This window comes from Archocentrus centrarchus, chromosome 21 (genome assembly GCF_007364275.1).
Source record: "Archocentrus centrarchus isolate MPI-CPG fArcCen1 chromosome 21, fArcCen1, whole genome shotgun sequence".
NCBI lineage: Eukaryota > Metazoa > Chordata > Actinopteri > Cichliformes > Cichlidae > Archocentrus > Archocentrus centrarchus.
In genome coordinates, this window is record NC_044366.1 from 6,253,203 (window position 1) to 6,265,296 (window position 12,094).

Sequence of the window (12,094 nt, forward strand, 5' to 3'; positions counted from 1 at the left end):
GTCTGTAAGCACCAGCTAACTAACTAACAACCAAATGGAAGTGAAACTCAAAAAAGTGCAACACATATCAGAAACAGAAACTGCCTTCAGAATAAAAGTTGTGCCTTACCGCTGAAACCAACGCATTTCAAAAGGCACAACTTTTCATGCAACTTTTCATTTACTGGTTTTGTATTGGCAAAAAGTACAGTATGGCAAATGATGGTTTTATGGTTTAATAGTGAAAAAGGTATGGAATACTAAGCTTGTGACCAAGAGAGGCACTGATGCAGTTTTTACGTACTTATCAACAGTGGCTTTAAATTTTTGTGAGGCCAAGGTCATCGGATGCTCATTACAAACTGTTTTTCTAATGTTGCAACCACAGGGGCCCATTCAGATCTCCATCCAACCATGGCTGCAAGTAGTGAAGCGCCTTTTAATTTCTTTTTAATTTCTGTAGCACAAACTAAATGGACCTTGTCTTCCATGCTTGGCGTCAGTTGGTCTGTAATAGGGAAGGAAAATGAACCAAGTTTCATGTTGAGGTAAGATTCTGGCTTCCACCAATTGTGAAAACAAGATCATTCAGTTTCACAATGATGCTCCCCTTGTATTGTTTTATACCACACACACACACTCTCCACACTGATTGATTGACTGTTGAATCACATTTCCAGGAAATCAAGGTTCCAGAAAATTCATCCAGTAAATGAAAGATTTCTCAAAATCCATGAGTGAGCATGTTAAACATCATGATCATAATTTTTGTCATAGATGATCAGCATTGCCTGTATATTTACAGCAAACAAGTCATCATATATATAGTATATGTACCAGTTTGGCAGTTCATTTAGGAGCATCATACCACATTAGCTTCAATCTAAACGTGCACACCAAGCCAGTGGCTTTCACATGTTCTGCGACCAAGTCACACCAAGGGGAAGCCACAATTTGAAGGCACAGCTGTATTCACATCCACGCAAAATATCACTTGTTTTTTCGCAAGAGTGTCACTACTCCACTAGCATATACGTCGCCCCCTTGTCACACAGTCCAACAAACAATTGTGCAGTCTTCACTTTTTAGAAACTGGCCAAGTTTCTTTCAGTAGGGATGTTTGGTTTCCAGTTCTTAAAAAGCATAGATTGAGAGGAAATGAGTGCCTACAAAGTGCTGATCAAGAAATTAATAACTTTTTGTGCAGTTGTATGTTACAGTAGTACTCTATGGTTGTAACAAAATCGCAAGCCACACTACAGTAAATGCTAAAATGTGTAGAAGCTCAAAAATCATCAACATTTCAAATCCCACTGAATTTCTTTCCAATTTCAATTTCAATTCTATATTATGTAAACAAAACAAAAAAAATGTGTGAAAAAGCTGTAACAATATGAAACCTTAATCTTTGTATGTGATTATGTGGTTACAGCTAATCTAAAGAGCATGTCACATGTGTACACATTTTAAGCTTTCAGGGCATCATACGCAACATGCACAAAAAGGGAGGGGGTCAGGGTTTGGGAACACATAAAATTCCACTGGAATAGCAAGAAAAGTTAAAAAGCAAAAATGAACTGCGATGTTATTCATGTGCTTTCTTGACACCAAGCTGGTAATAAGTCTCTAATATGAAATTATGTACACTAGTGCTCAGTTTGTCATTTATTAATTCAAAAGGAAGCACCCCACAGTCAAAAGACAGTATTTTTTTTTTTTGACAGGTCTTTTATTTGTGTCCATTTGTTCTCCTTTTCTGCAGCATCCAGTGAGTGTCATGTTATTTTTTTTTTTTCCTCCCCCAGACTCAGCCAGTCCCTACACAGGCAACTCCCAGCACACTGTGCACTGGGCCAGACCAGTGGGAGATCCGGAATGGCTCAAAAGGGCCAAGCCACAAAGGGCCAGCTGCTTGCATTGCATTGGCTTTACATAGGAGGAAGTACTGGATGCATGTGAGGCATCTTTTTCTAGTGTAGTGACTAGAAATGGAAAATTAGGGGAAATGAACGGCTCTATAAACATAGCTTTAATAGATCACTCCTCAGCTTTAATCAGTCTTTATTTTGTAAAAACAAAACACATTTCATTTGCTGCCCTTTCGGCACTTCATTTGTGTGTTTCGCTCGAATCAATTTCCAAACCTTCAAAACACCTAGTGCCCTCAACTGACAGCTGTGACATTATGTAAAGTGAAGGTGTAAAACTGCCACGACATGGTGAGCCACACTGGTTTTCTGCATTAACTCCATACAGCTCAGCTTGAGCGTAAAGTGGTGACTTATGAAGCCATGCAAGTGCACAAGCAGGAGTGTGCAAACACATCACAGAGGCTCATAAATATCTCATTCTTCAAGGGATGTTGCATATGCATTCTTATGAGAGCTTACAGTGAGAGAGCGCAGTAAGTGCATTAAATATAGCTGCATGGGAGCTGCTGGGCTCACAAGAGAGCTGCGGCCATCGTGAGAAATGACAGCTTAAAGAAGGAAAACAAAGCCACTTATATTTTATTTCATGTATCTAGAGTCCTTTTAGGGTTGCTGTCAGGTGGATGTTTCTGCTTGAATTTGAGTATTTGTTTAGAATAAGTATATTCACATAGATGACTTTTACTGGTGTGACCTACATTTTGTTCAACTTTTGCCTTTTTGTTTAATTTCCAATAAGGTCATCTTTGTTCAGCCACTTCCTTTAGGGGTCACCACACTGTCACCCTGTCCTTTGAATCCTCTTCTGTCACACGAGCCCTATTTTGTTTGATTTTCTATTATTTCTTAATCCTATTTTTGTTTTGATTAATTGGCTTTCAATGATTCAGTAAACAACAATGCACTTTGTTGCACTATTTTTGCTACAGACTTCTATTTTTTGTTGCACCTCTCTCCTTCACAGTGGTGTTCTCACCCCTCACTAAAAGCCAGGCTCACTCAGAGTTTTGCTTATTTCGAAGTAAAAGAGAGCTGTTGGTCAATGAGATCTATGTTGAAGTTAAATCAAGGTCTCTGTAGGTGACCCTGTGGATGGATCATTAATGGTTAAATCTGCAAGGGTCTGCCATCTAGTCTGCTTTTTATGGTCCTTGACTGAGGTGTCCGTTGATTGTCAGCCACGGCTGCTTGGCCTTTTGGTACCATGCGGGTATCCCGAGGCGCATGAATCCGCTGCTGCCTGGGCCTATAATTGCCTCTGTCATTGCCACCTGGAGATGTCCCACAGTAGAGGATGCGGGCCAGCAGTTTGCCCTTGCAAGGTCAAAAACACCCACTAGCCTGGACCCAACTCCCTACTGGATGACCATGTGTCCCCCACCACAGTCACCTATTTTTACCCCCATGTATGTATCACTCATTAGAATTTTATTTGAATGTTGTGGAAATTCCCTATAGAAAGTTTAATAAACGGGTGTTTGTCAACCTAAGAAAGAATTGTGTTAAATGATCAAGATTCCAATTATTGATTATGACTTTCACCATAATTGAGCATCCTTATTTCCTATTTAGGTTTAATACTTTATTAAGCTTCTATTAAAATTTTATTATTAAAAAAACTCATTGTTCATATTAATGAAAGATGGAAGATAGGCAACATCTTGGCCTACAGCCAGCTGAGCTTCTGCTGCGCGACGGTGCAAACAAACAGCAGCACGATTCTCCACTCTTAATTTACACTTCCTAATAAACTAGCAGTCCGACACCTGAAGAAATGAGTATGAGAATGCAGCCGGCGGCATCATAAATACACTCTACATTGACATATTTGTAGTCAAAAACACCGTAAATCAAAGTAATGTTCACAGTTACAGATTTCTGTGTTTGTTTTCTGTTCTTGTTTGACACTAGTGACGCTGCTGTCCCCTGAGGCGGTCCTGTTGGGACAACCGATGCTCCCAGAAGGCTTTGTCACAGATGCTCTTTTTGTCTAAATTAGAAAATGATTATCGCAGAAAGAAAGGTCAAACTGTCTGCAAGAGAGAGAGCGAGTTCTTTTTAAGCGAAAAGGCGCAGGGAAGCTTAGTATGATTGCGTTATGAAAATGCAATGTGATTAAGCATGCAAATGATGGTGTTTTTAACTTCTCACATAGGGAAATGAAGCTTCTCGGGAGTGTAAACTAAACATCCAAATAAACTAGGTAAAGATGAAACTTTGGTCTGGAAGAAACAGGCCTTTTCTAATTATTGTGTTGCATTTAGCAGAGTGATTTATAATGAAAATCGCTGCAGCCCCGTCTGCACACCTGTAACTCTGCATATAAGATGAGCATTTTTGGTGGAGTGAAAATGTAAACAAGATTAAAATATACTATGTTTTCTACCTACTCCTCAAAAACCTACCATGAGAAGAGGAAGCTGACATTGGTATAAGGTCCAATTTTCAGAAATGATTGAGTGGCTTTAAAATCTCTTGGCTGGCAGTATTGATGTCTAAAGCACTTTAGCTGTGTCTCTGTCTCAGTCGCACACACACACACACACACACACATATCCACACTCCACTTCCCCTTCCTGGTGAAGTACAGGATGTGCGGCTCAAGAACTAAGCAGTTTTTTCTCCTCCTCTGCTGCTGCTGCCAGGAATGCTTTATGGGCCATGTTAATATTGGACTTCTCTGGGTGGAAAGATTGCTTGATTCAATCAAGCAAGTCACTGCCTTGTAAAGTCATTACACTTTGTGCAATGTCATGTGTTCTGGAGCCAGTGGACGGACCTGCGTTCTGTTAGGAAGTGGCCTAGCGAAAGCGTGTGCGCCTTGCACGTCAGCAGCTATAAATAGCCAACACCAACTAACATAAACACTTTTCAGAAATCAATTAGAGATGCCTTTTCTGCTTCCAGAATACAGCATGCTGTCCTTGTCAATTTGTGCTCCGGGGCAGACGTACAAATAAAAAGACTTCTCAGTGAATTTGCACGTGTTTAAAGCTGGAGGCTATGAGATTGCAAAAGACAAAAGGGGAGGAGATGCGGAGATTGCAGGGTAGAGAGGGAAGAGGAAGTTGATATCAAAGCAGAATATCAGTGGAAGAAAAAAATACAGTGACCTCACTGATAGCATCACCGTGTCACTTTTCTAAAGGGAAAGAAGTGCTGCAGGGAAAACTTCTAATGTGAGTATAGATAAGGCAAAGAGGACATGGACAGCAGAAACAGGTGAGAAGAAAAAACAAAAGAGCAGCAGTTTTAGAGGTATTTTAAGTGAGTGAAGAAGAAGAACAAGAGGAGAGAGCAGCAAGTACTTTTCCCACCTCAGTGCAGGCTGAGAAAGGCAGACTCTTACCTGCTCAGAGGTTGTGGCTGGTGGGACGGAGAAGTGAGGAGAGTCAAAGGGTCCCGGGGTGGTCTGGGTGGTAGGGGGTCTTGGTCCGGCTTGAAGCAGGGCTGGAGGGTGGTCCAGGAGAGGGGAGGAAGGATGGAGTGACAGGGAGCAGGGAGACGGGGAGGCTAAAGGGGGGAGAATAAACGCCGCTTGCCTCTCCCTCCCTTTCTCTCTCTCTCTTTATCTCTTTTCTCCTTCCAACATACACACACACACACACACACACACGCTCGGAGGCAGTCTCCAAAACCCCGAGTCACTCAGATAATAGACAGAGAAAGAGTCTTTACATTTACAAGCTCTGCCACAGGGGGAGGATGGGGTGCGTTCCCCTCCCACTCTCCTCCAGGCAGCCAATGGGAGGTGGCAGAGAGGTGTCCAGCTAGCCAATGAAAGCAGAGGCAGCCGGTGCCTTACCCCAGCCAATAAGTGCAATAGCTCATATCCAGTTGGAATAATTACAATATGGAAGGAGTCATGAAAGGCTTCCTTTCTGAAGGACAGAACAGGCGGCACACTCCTTCCACAGAGCGTGATTTAGGGCTGCCACACACATCAAAGTGATTCAATTCTCGGCCACACAACTCATATGGCATATACCATATCTGTGCTGTTTTTAAAAAAAATAAAAATAAAAAATAAGAGGTTCTAGCCCACTGGAGTTTGCGATTTACTCTTCCATGATTTAAAAAAAAAAAAAAGCATATGCAGTCATGTTTACGTTCATAGGCTGTCTCACGCGAGCCTAATGAATTCGCATTCTCTCCGTACCATTTACACTGAACATTCTCCTACAGTGCTCATCAACTATAAGCAGAGAATAAGAACCAAGTGTGAAATTTCATCAAGCACCTTTGCTCTCACACTCACTGAGGACCATACTTCACTTCCACAAGTCTTATTTTATTTCCTCCCGCTCAATCGATGGCTCTGGCAGGCACCCGGCATAATAAATGATCAATGGTGAGCGGTCAAGTGTAGGAATGAAAGGCACATCACCATTTCCAGTCTTCGGTCAGCTCGGGAAAGCAAAGGAAACACCGGTTATTATATTACATCACAAACAATACAAGGGGAAAAAAAGGAAGCAGTTGTTCTTTTAGTCAGCAAGCAGTTAGAGAACTTGATGAAAAGTAGATTTTTACTTATTACTTACTTATTTTTTTTAAAGAATGGTGGGAATTCTCAGGAGCTGCCAACTGTGGGGAATGCAGGGTTTGAAACACTGCTGTGAAAGTCAGGGTTTTCCTCACTTGGTTTACAATTTACAATACCCTGACATCCCTGTGAAAATAAAAGACTCCCCAAGGAAAATGATACTTTCATTTTCTTAACTGCTGTTTTGGGAGGCTAGAGTCTATTCCAGCATGCATTGGATTAGAAATCAATACACTGTGGACAGACTGGCAGTTGAGCACATGCCTTAAAATAATATAAGTATAAAATATGTTTCCATTTACCTAACCTGTGCATTTAAAATCATGACAAGCACCTCATGACTTTGCAGGAAAAAAACAACAAGAAATAAGAAAGGGAAAAAAAATATGCACAATAAGTGATGTACAGGTGCTGGTCATAAAATTAGAATATCATGAAAAAGTTGATTTATTTCAGTAATTCCATTCAAAAAGTGAAACTTGTATATCATATTCATTCATTACACACAGACTGATATATTTCAGATATTTATTTCTTTTAATTTTGATGATTATAACTGACAACTAATGAAAACCCCAAATTCAGTATCTCAGAAAATTAGAATATTGTGAAAAGGTTCAATATTGAAGACACCTGGTGCCACGCTCTAATCAGCTAATTAACTCCAAACACCTGAAAGGCCTTTAAATGGTCTCTCAGTCTAGTTCTGTAGGCTACACAATCACGGGGAAGACTGCTGATTTGACAGTTGTCCAAAAGACGACCTTTGACACCTTGCACAAGGAGGGCAAGACACAAAGGTCATTGCTAAAGAGGCTGTCTGTTCACAGAGCTCTGTGTCCAAGCACATTAATAGAGAGGCGAAGGGAAGGAAAAGATGTGGTAGAAAAAAGTATACAAACAACAGGGATAACTGCACCCTGGAGAGGATTGTAAAACAAAACCCATTCAAAAATGTGGGGGAGATTCACAAAGAGTGGAGTGCAGCTGGAGTCAGTGCTTCAAGAACCACCACGCACAGACGTGTGCAGACATGGGTTTCAGCTGTCGCAGTCCTCGTGTCAAGCCACTCTTGAACAACAGATGGCGTCAGAAACGTCTCGTCTGGGCTAAAGACAAATAGGACTGGACTGCTGCTGAGTGCTCCAAAGTTTTGTTCTCTGATCAAAGTAAATGTTGCATTTCCTTTGGAAATCAAGGTCCCAGAGTCTGGAGGAAGAGAGGAGAGACACAGGATCCATGTTGCTTGAGGTCCAGTGTAAATTTTCCACAGTCAGTGATGGTTTGGGGTGCCATGTCATCTGATGGTGTTGGTTCACTGTGTTTTCTGAGGTCCAAGGTCAACGCAGCCATCTACCTGGAAGTTTTAGAGCACTTCATGCTTCCTGCTGTTGACCAACTTTATGGAGATGCAGATTTCATTTTCCAACAGGACTTGGCACCTGCACACAGTGCCAAAGCTACCAGTACCTGCTTTAAGGACCGTGGTATCCCTGTTCTTAATTGGCCAGCAAACTTGCCTGACCTTAACCCCATAGAAAATCTATAGGGTATTGTGAAGAGGAAGATCCAATAATTCAGAAGAGCTGAAGGCTATCAGAGCAACCTGGGCTCTCATAACACCTGAGCAGTGCCACAGACTGATCGACTCCATGCCACGCCGCATTGCTGCAGTACATACAGCAAGGGAAATTGAGCCCCTGCTGAATTTGTAAGTTTGCTGTGTTTGTTGGCAAACACAGCGGTAAGATGTTTCTTGTAGTTGGTCACCGGGTTTGCACACATTTCAGGAGGGATTTTGACCCACTCCTCTTTACAGAAACTCTCTAAATCCTTTAGGTTTCTTGGCTGCCACGTCGCAACTCAAAACTTCAGCTCCCTCCACAGATTATCTTTAGGATTGAGGTCTGGATACTGGTTAGGCCACACCCTGACCTCAATGTGTGTCTTCTTTAGTCACTCCTTTGTTGCCTTGGCAGTATGTTTTGTATCATTGTCATGCTGGAAGACTCATCCGTTACCCATCTTCAGTGTTCTGGCGGAGGGAAGGAGGTTCTCATCCAAAATTTTTGAGTACTTGGCCCCGTCCATTGGCACCTCAATGCAATGAAGTTGTCCTGTACCCTTAACAGCCCCAAAGCATGTTTCTACAGGATGTACCCCGCCTCTTGCCCTATATCAGCTGGGATAGGCTCCAGCCCCCACGCGACCCTGAACAGGATAAGTGGAAGAGAATGGATGGATGGGCTTTGCTTTAATATGGAGAAATTTTGGTGAAATCTTGACCTGTAAAATTTCTTCAGCTACACCAGATTTTATGTAGGATTCCAGCCTGGACGAGGACATGCCATAAACATCCATTTCTTCTTTTGGTGCTATTCCTTGTTGTATTCATTAGTGTGCATAGGCTTATACTGTTGAAAGATTCACATCGGAGTCACCTTCAACAGAGGAAAAAAAGTTTTCTTCATATCTTAGTTATTAATAGGTTAAAGCTGCTCAGTCCCTGAGGCAGTGAAGCAACTACAAGCTATACGTTGATTTTAGGTTCTTCTCCTGAAAAGTTGACTTGCCAGCCAATGCTATCTTTGATTCTTCTTTCCAAAGCACATTAATCCAAAATGCCTGGGGCCTCATTTTACTGTTCATATGCACGGCTTACTCAAGGTTTCCATGCATAGAATATGATTAATCAGTCACCTTATATGTGTGTGTGTGTGTGTGTGTGTGTGTAAATTTAGATGCTTTCTTGACCTTGTGCATACACACTCCCCTCAGGGAGAAGGTAAATTACAATGAAATGCACAAAACACATGCTCTCAGTCCACTTAGCATAATTGTTCAAAAACAGGCGCTACCAGATAAAGCTGATAAATTAGACATGCTTTGAGCAACTTACCCAAAGTCTTCTCAGTATGAGAGCATGTAAATGTTTGGGAGGTTTTGTGACCATAATGCCACTAAAGAAAGTGCAGTCAGACACGGCAGAGCACATGGTAGGACTAGCTTGTTCTACTGTCGATTGTTTTTTTACATTATTGTCTTGGAAATAGTTTTTCCTTGAGTATTTTAAATAATTGCATTTTAAACATTATTAGTGTGACATTTTGAGTTTAATACAAATTTAGTTTAGGCTGAATAACTCACATTTGGTCAGGTGTGGAGTGATTTTTGCATTTGCTTTTACATTCCTTTCAACTGCAGCAAATGGGGACACAATATTGTTAATACTGATGCCTTTTTTTTAGTTTTACTAAAAGAGGATAATTATTCATGAAAAGCTTCAATAAATTCAAGAAAAGTGTTTTTTGGAAAAGTTCATCATTTAAGTTATCTGTATGGCTTGGAAGATGGAAGTTTATTGAAGGGACAAAATGCAAAACAGTGACAAAAGGCACACTGATTATTAGAGATAATACTTGCTGAGCTTCCCTTACTGAGTGATTAAGCTAATGGCAAGTGCAGTTTCAATGACTACAAGAAGGTCCTTGCAGAGATTGATTAGTGGTCAGTAGTTTCTGTTTGCTGCACTGATTTTTCTCCAAGTGCCAGCAACTTTTTGTGTGTGGAAGGGGCCTACAAGATCCATCCATCCATCCATCCATCCATCCATCCATCCATCCATCCATCCATCCATCCATCCATCTTCTTTGGTTTATCTTTTGCACACATGTTTTTTCAGTTCTCAGTTTATGGTTTAATCAAGTCATTTTCAGGGGTTTTTCCCCAGTTCTAGGATCATAACTGAGGCTGTTCACCAACAGACACTAATCTGTTTCCTTTGTAACGATCCTGCCTCCAACCCCTGTGGAGAATCACCATGGTGCTCAGTTTCACCTTCAGGGATGGTTCCTGTGAGGAATACCTCAATAATTACTGAAGCATTTTTTTAATTGATCCTGTTGAGGCAGATTTTTTCGTTGTCTGTTTCAGTTGTTCTTTTCTGTATAGTATTTCTTTCTCCACTTTTGGGAATGAGACGGATTCTGCATAAACACAACCGGGATCTTTAGCATTTATTGTTCTTGAAAGATGTACAGCTGTGTGTGTGTACACCTGATAAATGTCAGATTAAAGGAAAAAAATCTGATTTTGTCTTTTTTTTTTTTCCTCTGGGGTTGGGGGTAATTCTGGACCAATTTGAGTTTTGCACCACTTGTAGATAAATTTTAGAAATCTATTTGAAACCCTTGGCAGGCTCTTAGGTATTCACAACCTTTATTCTGAAGGCCTTCGAGAGCTCTTTAGCTCAGAGTATGATGATGCCACACTGCATGAAAGTGAACAGTAGACCCTAAATGCCAGATTTTTAACCAATTAAAACCTCTAAAGAACCATTATTCAAACATTTCTTTCACTTACTGAGCCTTGGCTAGCAGGTCATAACATGACAACATGGAAAATGTGTTTACACCACATTAAGGACAGGTGTGTAGACATTGCACCTTGTCTTAGAAGGATATACAACTCAAAGTTTCTCATCTATTTGAAACTTGATCTGAAAGCACTGATTCTTCTTCTTTTAGGGGTCACCACAGCGAATCATCTGTGTCCAGTTCACCCTGTCCCTAACATCCTCCTCTGTCACACAAACCCTCATGTCCTCCTTCACCACATCCATGAACCCTTTCTGTGGTCTTCCTCTTTTCCTCCTGCCTGGCAGCTCTACATTCAACTCCAGTATATCCACTGTCCCTCCTTCTTACATATCCACACCAGTCTTGTCTTTCTAACTTTGTCTCCAAACTGCTCGACCTGAGCTGTCCCTCTGATATACTCATTTCTAATCTTGTCCATTCTGGTCACTCCCAATGAAAATCGAAACATCTTCAGCTCTGCCACCTCCAGTTCGGCCTCCTGTCTTTTTGTCAGTGCCACCATCTCCAAACCATACATCACCACAGCAGGTTTCACTACCATCTTGTAAACCTTCCGTTTCACTCTTGCTGCTCTCCTTCTGTCAGAAATCACCCCTGGCGCTGGTCTCCACCCACTGCACCCTGCCTACACTCTCTTCCTCACCTCTCTTTGAATGGTTGAGCCCAAGTATTTAAAATCATCTAACTGTTCACCTCTCCGCTTGTCTCCCTCTCATTTGTACATTCTGTCTCGCTTCTACTATGATGTCTCTAGATCCACAAAGACATGGTGGAACTCCTTCTGACCTTCTCTATACAGTGATCCCTCACCTATTGCGGGGGTTACATTCCAGAGACCCCCGCAATAGGTGAAAATCCGTGAAGTAGCAGCATATATATATATATATATATATATATATATATATATATATATATATATATATATATATATATATATAATATTTATTTTATTATTTATATATATATTTTAAGGCTTTAAAAACCCTTCCCACGCTCCTATAAACCTTTCCCATTCTCTTACTACAACTTGAATGATGAAGATGATGAATTATGTAGCTGTGCAGGTATTGATGGTGATGAAGGTGGTGCAGTATCGTCGCCCTCCGCTGTAACTTCCATTTCCGCTAAAGGCGTAGGCGTAACTTATCTCTTTGTCCGAGTGATGAACATAATTATGGGGTGTTACAGAAATGCCTTTATACTGCAAAATCCCACAAAACTCCACAAAACAGAATTAGTAGTAATTTTATTTTTAATCC

General features: G+C 41.1%; 1 protein-coding gene across 14 annotated transcripts in view; it reads right to left on the bottom strand.

The window, feature by feature from the left end:
• Positions 1 to 5,548, bottom strand: part of pcbp3 (poly(rC) binding protein 3) — a 97,401-nt gene extending 91,853 nt beyond the window's left edge. For all 14 annotated transcript variants that reach the window (XM_030757683.1, XM_030757688.1, XM_030757682.1 and 11 more), the window contains exon 1: positions 5,260 to 5,548. The gene's annotated coding sequence lies outside the window, so the exon portion shown is untranslated. The remainder of the gene's footprint in view (positions 1 to 5,259) is intronic.
• Positions 5,549 to 12,094: the final 6,546 nt, after the last annotated feature.